Source organism: Pogoniulus pusillus, chromosome 8 (genome assembly GCF_015220805.1).
Source record: "Pogoniulus pusillus isolate bPogPus1 chromosome 8, bPogPus1.pri, whole genome shotgun sequence".
In the NCBI taxonomy this organism is placed as follows: Eukaryota; Metazoa; Chordata; class Aves; order Piciformes; family Lybiidae; genus Pogoniulus; species Pogoniulus pusillus.
Window position 1 is genome coordinate 24687938 of NC_087271.1, and position 13944 is coordinate 24701881.

General features: G+C 37.6%; 1 protein-coding gene across 1 annotated transcript in view; it reads left to right on the forward strand.

Moving 5' to 3' along the window:
* GPBP1L1 (GC-rich promoter binding protein 1 like 1) overlaps positions 1-13944 on the forward strand; it is a 34852-nt gene that overhangs the window by 2099 nt on the left and 18809 nt on the right. Inside the window, exon 2 of the mRNA XM_064147656.1 lies at positions 12958-13856. The gene's annotated coding sequence lies outside the window, so the exon portion shown is untranslated. The remainder of the gene's footprint in view (positions 1-12957; positions 13857-13944) is intronic.

Sequence of the window (13944 nt, forward strand, 5' to 3'; positions counted from 1 at the left end):
GCTTTCTGAACTGTCAAGAAAAATGCTTTGAGAACATTCTGGAGGGTATGGCCACTGTCTCACAGATGTGACTGTTTTGTATGTAGTATTATTGGTGCTTGAAATTCCTCCTTTAAATGAAGAAATTAAGTCACTATGGAAAAATAATCTTCACTAGCATTTTTATGAACTTTAAAAAATATTTCAAGAGCTGTTAGTACAACAGATTTTTTTTCCTGTATTTTTAATACAGAAAAATGCTGTGGTTTGGTCTGAATTTCTTCAGAAGTGTGGAATGTCAGATAATGTAGTTCTTGTCTTCAAGTGAACAAAAACGATTGTCTCGAGTTAAAGTTGGAGGTCTGTTTGTTTTAGTTTCGTTTCAGTGTTACAAGATGTTTGAAGTTTTGTAGCTGTGGAATTAGTTTTAGTTATGAAGTGTACTTCAGGGCGTGCTTTATTCTTTCATCTGAATGAACAGATTGGAAAAGGGCTGACTGTGTTCAACAGAGCTGAACATAAAGCACCTCTCTGCAGTACAGTGCTGGCTGTTCTTGCATGGATACAGCTTTTTCTTATGGCTTTGCAAAAATGCAGCCATGGGGTGACTGTTGCTCTAACTTAAACAGCAAAAGATCAGTTGCTGAATGTTGCGTTTGAAGTAGTGTGTGTACTAGGAAGTTTGTTTGGGATTTTTAAGTTTTATGTTAATTTATTTGTGGAAATAGGAGTGGTTTAGATTTTGTTCTGTGAGCACAGCAATGCAAATAGACATTGTACTGTCACGTAGTGACCAGGATCCCAACTAAATTGTATGTGCCTTTCCCTTCAGTAAGAGTAATTGAGGTGCATGTTCTTTTTACTTGTCAGATTTGATGAAAAGCAGTAAAGTTGGCAGAAACCTGGTCCTGCTTAGAATACTTCTCAAATGCCAGGATGTTGTTTAACTTGTGTTCTGTAAGTTTTATGTTCCTGCAAAAATGTGCCAAACTTTATCTTCAGACCATAGAGTAACTCATTAAATTTACATTTTTGGGAGTGGATATAGGTAGAGATAGATAGTGGCTAAGTATCAGCTGTCCCTTACATGTATGTGCAAATACTGTGCAGACCTAAAAGTTCTAGGTTGGAGGAGGCCATTAGCATGACAGTAAGTGGTAAGGGAAACATATTGGTTAAATTAATCATATGTATTATCTATCAGGCTGCATCACTGCAAACTGGAATTTCTTGATTAAAGCATGCTTAACTATTTCAGTTCCTGCCTTCTTTAGTTAGCCTTCAAAAATGTCAAGAGAAGAATTTTAATACCTTATGCTTCTTAGAGTTTTCCATAATTAAACTGCAAAAAGACTTTACAGAGTGTTGGTGTATGCAGTTCCATAAAATGACTAATCTGAAATAGCTGCACTTCCAAGGTCTGGCTTAACAAAAACACTTTGAACCAGTGCATCCAAACATAACTGAGGGTTTTTGTGATAAATGATACTTGGAAACAAATACTTTGCTGTGTATGACCCTCTACCTCAGGGACTGATGTACACTAGAGGGTTCATGAGCAGCTACTGAAATTCTAGGATTTACGAGTCAGTTTAGCAAAAATGGCAATGCCTTCTTCCCCCCTTTCTTCATCTCCTTTAATCTTGAGATCTCTTCCAATTCAGTATCTTCATAGTCTTATGCTCCACCCTGCAAGGGAGCATCATGGCTTCATAGTATGATACTGGTGTCTCTTAATAAGCAAATGGGAAGGGTATGTACATAAAGCTGTATAAATGCATGTCTCCTGTTTTTAGAGATCTGCTTTTTTTTGCAATACAGGAAGAAATGAAGACATTTTAATTTCGTCTGGAACAGTTTTATTTTCAGTATCTGTCCTATGTTCAGGTACACAGTAAGTATCAAGGTGGATAGTGGGAACAGGTTTAGTGTGCTAGGAACTGCTTTCCTGGTGACCTGTGTGACCCTCCTAGCACAACTGCAACATAGAAAGTGTGTAACAATAGTCATCACTGTCCTGCACTTTTGCCATCTTCAGCCTTGTAAATAAAGGACTGAGTCTGCTGTGGAGGTATGGTAGTGTTCTGGACACACAGAGCTGTTGATGTTAGCAAAGTTGCTGATGAATTTGTATGGTAAAGATTACAGCAGGTCTCCAGCAGAAAGAGTGCTTTGCCATTGTGTTCCAGTGTGTCATCCATCATCAAGGGATTAATCAGGATTCATGTGAGGTGGTCTGAAAAGATCTTTGATGTTAATCTTAAAAAACTTGGCAGAGAAACTCTTTCACCCTGAAAATGTTGAACGTGCTGTGATCTTGACTCTTAGTTCTCTACTTCAAACTAGTTGGAGGACAGGTTAATTACAACTTTAATGTCTTCAGGTTGGCTGGACATTATGACATGTATCCTATAGGATTTAAATAACTGAAAGCCTGTGAGGGTGGGAAAAGTTCCAGAATGTTGAAGAGTACTTTCTCTTGCAGGACTTTGGTATGTTCAAGTGAAGTGTGTTCACATCAGGAACTCTGTCCTAGGTCACATACTGTTAAGTGTTTCAATTTCTCTACACTGAAATAATAATTTAACTGAACATAGATTCAAGAAATGGTCTGAAATCAGTGGGATTTATTTCAGCCATCTTCTTGTAGATGGATTCAAATTCCTGTATTTAGGAGCATTACCTTATGCAGACAAGTAACAGCTGACTAGGCAGCAGTTCTGTGGGAGAGTATCTAGGGGTTGTAGCGGTTCTTCAATTATCATGAGTCAGCAGCATCACTGTCATGAAAACTCAGTTGTCGTAGTGGAGCATAAAAAAGAGCATAGTAAAGAAGCAGGTTTTCCATTCCGCTGAGGAGCGGTAGGTCATCAACTATGTGTCTTAATCAATTCATGGTAGTATCACACTTTGGGCAAGTTAAGAGTGTTTGACAAAAGAAGATTAAATCTATGAAAGAGAGAACCTCAAAGTGAGGATTGGAGGGGTATGGTTTGATACAATTGTTTCATCAGACATCAGCAGGTGATCTATAAGGCAGCTTTAAAAAGTTAACCTGTAGGTATAACTGGGAGCAGTTCTGACATCCTGTCGCTGTCTGCAAGCTGTCATGCTTGGTAGGTGGGTCACATCAGGGTTTTTTCAGCATCAGTGCTTTGAAGTGAAAAGCTTGTAGCTTCAACAATAAAACCGGAGTAGTTGGATGTGGAGTGTTTGTTTGGTTGTTTCTTTTTTTTTCTAAAACATGACTCTGTTTGATCCCAGAACATATTGTTTCATCCTTTTTAGCTGCCAAACAGTGCTGAGATGCAGGGTCCTCTGTGGGACTTCCCCTTCAAAAAAAAAAAAGCTTACAAACAAAAAACCCAGCACTTGCTAAGGTCGCCTTTCAGTCAGGGAATACTGAAGTATTGGTCTGGAGAAAAGATAGCTTAAAAGGTATCTGCTAAAAGAGATTAGTCAGCTTGGATGCATCATGAATAAAACAAGTAGCTATGGGTTGAAATTGCAGCAGAATATATTTAAGTTAGGCACTGGGTGCAGGGACAGGCTTTTGAGCCATAAGGATAACCAAAACAGATTGTAGAGATATGCTGGACAATGACGATATGCTGATCTCTCGATTTATGGCTCCTAAAAAATATTCCAGTGGAGGTATGAATAGCTGCATAATGAATTGCAATCTGATGATAAACTTGTTTTTCTGATACCTTTTGAGGCATCTCAGGATTAATTTTTTGACATCTGTGGCCTGAAAAATCACTCCCCCCTCCACGGGACTTTGCTTATTTTATTTTCAAAGGTATTTGATGTGAGAGGATAGCTAAAGTCTTGTAAATCTGAGAAGGGGATGAACTATGCAACCTCTGAAGATTGTTTTTTCCCAGATGTTTTCCTAGTATTTCTTAGTTTATTGTAGAACAATAGGACAGAATGTAGGACAGAAGAATGATGTTGTTTAACTCTTGGCCTGCACAGTGTACCAGCAGAATAACAGCATGATAATTCTCTGCAAGATCTAAAGACAAAGCTCAAACCAGCTGGGCAACACCTTGTCCACAACTCCTTGCTCTTTTTTTATCTCTAAGAGTTTCACAGACGAAGTCATAGAGAGGATTCAAACAAACTGATCTGAACATCCAAAGAGGATGTATCTGCCAGCTGCAGCAAATCATCAGATCACAGGATTAGAGATCACTTTTTTAAAGACAAGACCAAACAAATGTAATGTTTATTATTTGTGCCTTTATACATATATATATGTGGGACTTTTAAACTGAATTCAATGACTTTTCTGCATTGATGTTTGATAATACTTTCTTAATTTGAGAAAGAATGGATAATGTTACACTAGTGGAGTGAAAAACATAGCAGACAGTGTCAACTTCACAAATTGTGATGCAGGTGTTCTACACATGCTGAAAAGTGCTGAGTGTACATGTTTTTGTCATGCCCTAGTCATAGACAAATAAAAGTGGAGTTTGTTCTTACTGTTCTGGTCTTGAGGTAAAATGGTTTGGAAATAATCCAAGTGGAGGGAGGAGTAAAGAGAGGATGATTAGTCCCCCCAGCCTGTTGTCTTTGTAAGTACCTATAACTGGAATGTACCACCCTTACCAGTTTGTAGTACTGGTCTTGTAGGGCTGGGCTAATGATACTAAGGGGTAAGAACTACTAAGTACTGTTTAGGAGAATGGTCTCTTATTTCTGAGTGTCTTTCTCTGTTTATTTTGTTGACTCGTTTCTCTTTCCTCTTTGCAAGTGACATGCTGCCTTCTCTCTTATCCTTCATCTGGAATGCAGATCTGTACTTCCCTGTACTTGATTTATAGTCTCTCTTGCCTTGACACAAATATTTGGTAAATAATCTGTTTGCATTTGATGCTCTTTTCCAAAGGAAATATGTTCTCAGATCCAAACAGAACATATTTAAATATAAATGGGCTATTGTAGAAATTGTAACCTTAATAAAATACTGGATTATAAAATACCTCCAGTAGGAAATACCCTTTTTTTTTTCCTTTACTAAGATACAGAAGAACTACTTTACTTCTGCCTAGGCTCTGTCAGTATCTCTGGAAGACAGGTAGGCAGGAGGTATGTAGCATACAGCAGGGATAAGGCAGTAATTACATATTTGCAATTCTTTCCTTATGATGGGGAACATTATCCTCATGTATGCTGCTGAGCAGTAGAAGTAATTTGTTTATTATGGCTTTGGGCAGACCATACAGGTAGGCTCTTCATTGCTATTTCACTCATTCTGCCATGAGGTTTTGGGAAGGATAGTGCTACATTTAAGGGCAGCCATGACAAGGTATTGTGCTTTGTGAGGTTTTAGGCAGAACAGTCTTATCTTGACTGCAGAAACTTTTGAAAGGTCTGTAGATCAAGGTGCACTATAGTATAGATATTTTGTTTTGTTCCCTTCAAGGGCTAAAAAGAACTTTGGATTTGATTAAAATTAACAGAATACCCTCTCCAGATTTAAAATACCTGGTTTAATAAAATGCTAAAGCTGGTTGAAAGTTCAAAACATTGATCATATTTAAAGTCTCATACTATTTAAAATATGTTTGTTTTGTGTCAGTAGTCTCAATAGGTACAGTTGTTTAATAGAAGTGTATATAATCCCTGGAACTTTACTCACTGCAGTAGGGCAGAACAGTGATCAGGTTTTAATATTTCAGTTTAATACTGCAGCTCTTAAACAGTACTAAAGACTGTTAAAGGGACAGTCCTGGAGGGAAATGGAATCTTCAATGCACATAAGGGATGACAGAATTGCCAGTTGTGGTAGAGTATAAAGCATCTAGGGGTAATTGCTCATAGGCATAATGTCTAGAATGTCATTGCTAGCCCTTTTCTATGCTTATAGAGAGCAGAGCGGTTTAAATTTGACGTGTTTAAAATAGTCCTATCTTGGCGCTCACAGTAACCTCATCAAAACCCACTGGAAGGCTTCAGTTGCAACACATTGCACGTGCTGGCTGGGTTTCAGAGCCTTATCGTCATACGCAGGCTTTCGTACAGGTTCCCTAGGTATCTTCTTTTCCAAAATTTGCTTTGGGTCTTTCTGTTATGTACAGCTTACTTCCAAAGACAAGCTTGCTGCCTTTGGGGTCTGTGGTCTCCTTAGTGCACATGATACCATTGGCCCAGTAGTGACGTGGTAGTAGCCTTACTGACAGAAACTTGGATCAGCTGGGCCTGGAAGTGCAGGTGTTTTCCTGCATTGCTGTCTTAGAAGTCACTTTTCTCTGTAATTTGGTTATGTTACGTTTGTATGCCTGTGTATCTTTAATTGCTGTTAAAGAAAAAAGTCTCATTACCCACAGCGTTCTAGATCTCAGTATGTGTTTGCAGGACCAGCCTGTGAAGGTTTTGCAAGGTATGTGGTTGTGTGGGTGTATGTATGTGTTCAAGAAATTTTGAGGGAGCTAGGATTCAGTCAGTGTGACCTTAGAGAAGTAGAAATTAAGTAGGTAAAAATGGTAAGGTTGTTTGTGAAGCAGTACTGTACGAGACACCATTGGGGGGGGACTGACGAGGAAATGGGTTTTGGGGTATAAATGTGTCTGTATGGAGCTTTCTTAGCCTGATTTCAGTTTGTTGAAACCAGTCATCTGGTTTGTAAAAGTGGTCAGATATATAACAGTTCCCCACTCCCAGCGAGATACTCTGGAAAAACTTTTGTATGAACAAGCTTCTGGCATGTTTTCATCTTGGAATATATAGATCTGCAGTGTTATTTCTAGAACACAAAACCATTTTGATGATTCTGCAAGATAGATTCGTTTGCTTTAAACTTGAAAAACAAGGTGTTAATCTTTCAGCAATAGTTGGCTTTCACAAGAACTTTTAATATCTATCTGGGAAGATTTTTGGTTTGATCCATGGTTAACATTTTAATCTGCCATTTAGTGGTTTAATGGGCTCATTCTCCGTAACTCCAGAAAATCTGATATGAGTGATGCTTTGCATTTTTAGATGTTAGTTTTTTTCAGCAGCCAGATAAAATCCAAACAAAAACTTCTGCAGTATTTTTAATTAATAGAACTGCCCTTTATATTCAAGTAACTGTGTGATGTAGTGGTGGGGGTCAGAAAAAAGGCAGGTCTATATTCTAGTTATTCTGGTGCATGATACCTCATGTGTGTGACCAGTCCTACGGGCCATTCTGGAACATCTACATTTGTCTTCTCAAAAGGTAGCTTTTGAGTAGACAGACTGAAGGTGTGTCTAGACAATTGTATTAATCAAAGCTGAAAGAAAAATGAAAATAAGTTTGTTTTGTAGATACTTTATGTGGGTGATCTGCAAATAAACAATCTCAACTTGAAGATGTAGCTCACCAGTTGTTATGACAACTATAGAGCTGGTAATGCTGTGCTTGTGTCTTTTGTAGTAAGGCCTAATAATGCATGCAAAGTTGAAACAAGATTTTTAATTACATTATTTTTCAAGGGCTGTGTGCACAAGCATGATTGTCTTATTCAATAAAATGTTTCTAATAATAGGAAAGCACATACTGCTTTTTTTTTTTGGAGAACAGGATAATGAAATGTCATGTGTGGCTTTTTGATATAAACAGTATCATGAATTTGATGCCTAGGCTGGGCTGTAGGCTGTGACTCCTAATTGCTGCCAATGTGTTGGATGAGTTGAAAGTTGTTAGAAAGAGATCATACTTCGGGAGATGCATACATTATTAACTCTGTATTATAAGCTAACATGCACCTATTAAATGACACTCTGAAGAGTAGCTAAGTGGAAAGATCCGTTGTGTATGTTTAGTCATATCTGCTTGATTAAATAACTTTAAAAGAGCTGCACAGAAAGAAAACTGATGAGGGAGGTAAATTCTGTTCTGCCTTATGCATCCATTAGATTGTTCACTAGTTTTTCTGAATGCTTTTGCAACCCAGCTGACATCCGATCTTTAGGAATATTACTGAAATCCCAATTGTCTTGGCCAGTTAGAAAAATAGATCTTTACTTTTAAGTAAACGTGTTCTATTTGGAGTAATATGTTGAAATGCAGTCAAGTGAACTGAAATTGTGGCAAAGATAGACAGATGTTGCCATTGTCCTTCTATAGCTGGTATTAGCTGGATTGATAAATGCATAATGAAGGGTGAAAGTTTACTTTTATGCTGGTTTTCCGCTAAAGGGTCCACATCTTTGTGGTTGGCTCTTGCAGTAAAGAAGAAACAGAATTAGCAACTGTAATTAATAGGATTTTAGGTAGACAGCAGGATTGAAGGGACCCAAGGAAGGTTGCAGGGTGCAAGGAAGCAGAAAAAGCATCCAGTAAAACATGTCTTTTTCAGAAATGTGCACTGCAGTATTTGATGTGAGCAAAGGGTAGAAGCTCTGGTTCCAGGTATTCCCAGAGAGACTGTGTGCTTGAACAGCACAGCATGGCAGACAATCTTGTAACTTGGGACAGATTTTCTTTCCATTCGTCTTTTACATTGTAGGCCAAGGCATGAGGTGGAAAAGGAAGTAATAGGAAAAATACACTGATGATAGGCTAATCTATGTGCTTTCTTAGGACTTTTGAAACATCTTGATCCATTTCCAATGAGTAATTTCACAGCTCAGTGGCTCTGATTACCTTGTCTCTCTAGTCTTATGTTCTGGCCAGGGTAGGTCTTTATGTATTGAGTATTCCCTTGCTTCCTACTGTCAGGTGCATCTGGAGAACTCAGTTTGAGAATCAAAGCTTTAGAAACTCTCTGGTTTAGAGCTTAACTCTGATCAAGTCTGTGTTGGGAGCGGAAATAAAAGTTAACAGAAGGATTAAAGCAGCAGGACAACTATGTTCAGTGTAACCCAGCAAGAACACTTTATGAATGGTGCATTGGAGAATGGGGATTTTGCCCTGTGTTGGTTTTCTTACTGTGGTCTGCACCTCTTCTTTAAGTTGAATATGCTTGTATTTTCATTCCACTTTCCTGTCTGTTTTTTAATACTTGTTTGGAGAAATGCACAATGAAATCTGGTAATACAAAAGAATATCTGACAGTTTTATTTGACTCAGTACTAAGTATCACTTCTTCCACTTGTATGTTAAATGACATAGTGAAGGATATTAGACATGAAACTTAAGCACTTAGCAAGGAGAGGGGGAAAAAAGTACCTTTACATCAGCAAAAACTTACGAAAAGAGGTTGCTGTGAAATAAGCTAAAATATTTTTAATGCAACATGTAAAAATGGGTCATTGAAATATTTTTTAAAAATAATTATAACTGTTAACAAGTAGAACCCAAGTGCTAACAAGGAGTTCAGGAGTTTATGTACTTAGATTACTTGCCAAAGACTTCTTTGCTGTGATCAGTGCAAGAATATTTTGGGGTGGTTGACGAACAACTTGTTTTTCTTCACCACAGCTCATTAATTTAACTTTCATGGTTCTGAAAGGCACAGAACATCTCATTTAGTGATATTAGTATTATTTTCTACTCTTCTGATTTGCATTTCCAGAAATAATTCAGACTTGAACTGATTTAAAAGGAGAGAGAGAGAATTAATTAAATTTGCACTGGCTAGCACTTTCATTTGCTTTTTTTCCTGGAGCTGGGAATGGCTACTGGGAATGCTGTTTGTCCTTGCTGTTTTCCATAGTGAAGCAGAGACCAATTTGACTGAACTGTAAAGGGAATATGAGAAGAATGGGAAACTTTGCCTTCAGGGAATGTGTGTTTGTTGTGCACATTTGTGTGCATGACCAGGGAAGAGGAGCCTCCACCTCTACTTCGAGGAATTGCTTCACTCTATTCATTATTGTTTGGCAAAGATCATTTCCATTCTATGGAGCAATCAAAAAAAGAAGGAAAAAGGTATGAGGAAGAAAAGTTCCAAAATGCCGTTTTTGCCACTTGTGTACATTAGTCATGCTCCCAAATCTTGAACACATTATGCAGTGTTGGTGACATATCTAAAAGATATGGGAAAGGCTGGTAAGAATGATTAGAGGTGTTCAGAAAGCTTCCACAAATAGTCTGACTCAGCTTGGAAAATGGATGACTTGATGGAGATATATATATCATGTATAAAATAATGGGTTTCATGGAAAGCTGAATAGAATGTGGTTGGGCACTTTGATAGCAGAAGAAAACATCAGCTAAATTTGGGATGACACTTTTATAGTTGCAAAATTACTTTTACCCAAAGCACAGGTAAACTGTGTCCCTCCTCATTTGGGAGACAAATGCGTATAAATGTGTCTTAAAACCAAAACAATCCAACTGGTTTACATAAAAACATTGACTACCAAACTGTAGTACAGGCTCTGGCCTAAAAGTCTGTGAAAGTGTCTTGGAAGCTTCTTGTACCTTTTTTCTCCCTCTGAGTTGCCATAGGTTACTGTTAGAGAATGTAACAGATACTGATGTCAGCAGCGTGTTAGGTTTTGGAATTATGAGTTAGGTTGATGTTGGACAACATTTGGAGTGTTTGTAAAACCTAGCACATGGGCTAGTCCTGGATCCCTGGGATTTCACTAGTAGTATAATTTACAATATTTCATCTAACAGCAAGTTTTTTTGCTTTAGCAAAAAATACTGCATTTTGCATTTTAGTGTCACTTACTTTATTCTTTTTGTGATAGTACATGCATAGAAAGTGTTGGCCTGAAGAGCAGTGTATATGACTCTTGAAATATGGAGCCAGCTGCAGGCAGTGTTGGCATGTAGTGTACTAGCATATAGCCTTCAGTACCCTGCTTATGCCAGAAAACAAAACTTCGGAAGGGCTGAAAACATGACTTTGAATTTGCTGTCTGAAGTGTGCTTTGTATACACTACGTGAAAAGAGGCAGATGGAAATGAAGTGTCTTGCTTTAATTTATTTCATCCCCATTGCAGAGCCTCCTAGTAACTGTGACACCCCTAAGTGAGATTGTTTCAAAATAAAGGTTACAGAAGTATCAAAATACTTGATGGAAAGTTTAAGATGATGTAGAGGTCATTTCTTTTAGCAGGCATAGGTCATTTCTTTTAGCAGGCATAAGTTTTTCTGATCATTATCTATGCTATGTAAGCATGATGTTTGCAGGACTTGAAGATCAATCTAAAATGTGTCTAGGAGTTGTATTGGACTGTCTGCATGCATGTTAGCTACTGCTTAGTAATGAATTGCCTTGGTCACTGATACTAATGATATCGAGTAGCAGGTTAGGAGGCTGGAATATGCTTCTGTGAGGTCTTCTAAACTGGTAGTTGGAGCTTTGCAAGGAGTTCCACCTTGGTTTTGATTGTGTTAAAAGAGAAGATGTCTTAACAGCAACACCAGTTTTGCAGACTGTTAATATATTTTCCTTTTTCATTTCCAAAGGTACTGGGAACATATTTTAATGGAATCTGGATTTTATACTTCTGGGGTGGTTTTATTTTTGTTTTGTGCACAGATCCAATTCCTACTTCAGAATTATAATTCTGAGGTGTTTGTTTATTTAGATACCCTTAAAGCCTGATAATAGTTCTGTGGGGATTTTTGCTCTGTTTATTTCAATTTTTTTGCATTACTGTGAATTGTTCTTAACATTCACTAAATCAACTTCTTAAGTTATATTACTTTTCTCATTAGTTTGACATGGCTTAATTGCTATGCAATTTGTTCTGAAAAGCATACTTACTCAGAAGGTAATGAATCTTGCTTAAATATAGTCAACTGTATTGACTTTGTCCCTGTTTTGTCTTGGACATGCTACTCAAATGTTTGGTAATAGCCTCAGAAGGTTACATCTGAGGGGGTTCTGTCTGATGGGAAAACTTTTCTGTCTGCAGCACATGTTTTAGTAAGTCCCCATGCACTGAAAATTGTCTCTTTAATTTAAAAAAAAAAAAAAACAGGTCTTGATAGGTTAAGGCTTTTGTTATTTACAGCATATGACAGGGCAAGATGCTCAGAAAGTTTGCAAGTTCATATTGTGCATGGCCATGTTCACTCTGGTTTTGCCGTATCTTGGTTGGTAGTTTGTAGGCGTTGTGAAGTTGGCTGCTGTTGCTCTACCTCCTGAAATGTGATAACAGCTGAGATAATATTACCCTCTTTCTAAACTCCCCCAACTCCAGAAAGAAGAAACAAATGAGAATTAGTTTTGTGGTTTGTTTTTTTTAAAGGGAATCACCCAGAGGATAAAAAGATGGTGATTTTTTTTTACTATTTCCTCTGTGTTTATTTCAAGCCTCTATAGAAACCATCTTAAACTTTAAAAAATAAGAAAACAAAAATAAAACTCCACATGCTTAGTATAATAGAAGAATGACGCAGCAAGAATGGATCAAAGAATGGAACCATATCCAAGCATGGAAAACAAACTCTTAAGTTGTTAAGGCATAGTGAGATATACCTAAAGGGATTCTGCAAAAAAATCAGCTGATGGCATGAAAACAGTAATAAAACTTCTCATATGTGTCAGGAGCAATAGACATGTCTGTTTGCTTCTGGTTAGGTAAGAAGATTCAACTAAAAAGAGGCCACAGCAGAAAACCACTTTGTTGTTGATATTTTCTGTGGAGGAGTTTATGGAATACTGAGTCTGTAACTGTCATGAGTCTGGCTGTATTGAAGCAGGTAGGCAGTGGTGTGGGTGTATAGAGGAGATGAGGCATGTGGAATGGCCAAGCCTACCTGCATCCTAGAGCATCATTATTTTAGCTGCAAATTTTAAAACTGCTCTGTAGTGTGGAATCTCTTTTGTCAACTGCATGCAGTTTCTCCACTCTTCCCTTTATTCTAATTCAACTTGTTTGTATTGCACTTTTATAAACTAAATTTGGGATGTGATCATTTAAAAGCAAAAATACTTCTGGATCTTTGTTTAAAATGAGATTATTTCAGGTTTTGTCTTGATCAGAGATCCAGTAGCTTTTGGCATTTGCACTGTAATTACTCAGTTTCTGCTCTGTAGTCATACTTTGTCATGTTTATGTCACTTGTATTGATGGATTTTGTTTGTTTTTTATAGTGACTACAGTTCCTGTCTCACTTCTTTGATGGAAGAGGACTATGACCCAGAAGTGAATTCTCCACTGTAGAACAGGAAGCTCTTGTGGAATAATTTGTGTCCCTTTAAAAGCAGCACCTAGTCTACAAAAGATAGAATAGAAGAGACTATTTTTTGACCTGACCTTTTCTTTTTGTTCATGCAACTTATGTTTCAGCATGTAAATGGTGAAAAACAGGGAGATAAACATTTGTGCCTGCTTTTGAGCTTTATATTAAATAGTGCTTAGCTCTGTGGAGCATTAACCACGTTACGTGAAGACCAGAGTATATCCTAACATTAATTTTTTTAAATACTATCTTTTTTTTTTTTTTTAGCAGATGTATGTGATAAAAATGAAATTTATATTTTAAGAGCACTTGAGCAGATGCTTTTTGTTTAGATCTCAGCAATCGGGGCAAACATTTTTATGTAACGTTGTTCTTTTCCAGAGTGTTCAAGTCGATCTGCTGCAGATCATGAATTATCCAGCAGACTTGAGTGTATCTGTTCAGTATTAACCATGGTGTTGCTCTGAATGTTGTCATGCAGACTTGACAAACATTTTTGTAATGTAAAGGCAGACTTCTATACTACCACGACCAGAGGAAATTAATGAGGTGAACGTGGTCGTGGCTTTTTTTTTTTAAATATAAATTACCTTAGGTATTTTTTTTTGTAGTGAGAGTGCAAGGAGAGGTTAAAATGAGCAGCTGAGGGGGAGAAGGGCACAGTTGGCACGAAGTGCGGCCTCTTGTGCTCAGCTTCAAGACGCACTGTTGCCTCAAGGCTGGCCTTACAGCATACTGCAGAAGGAAGGAACCTAAAAGTTAGCAAAGCACAGAAACTAGGGACACTAGACTACAGAGGCCAAAATCAGGGTAAGTGATCATACATACTTTTTTCCTTGCTTATATAGTGTTAACTTGTTTGTGGATAAGTTTAATTTGAAAAACGAAGCAAACTGGT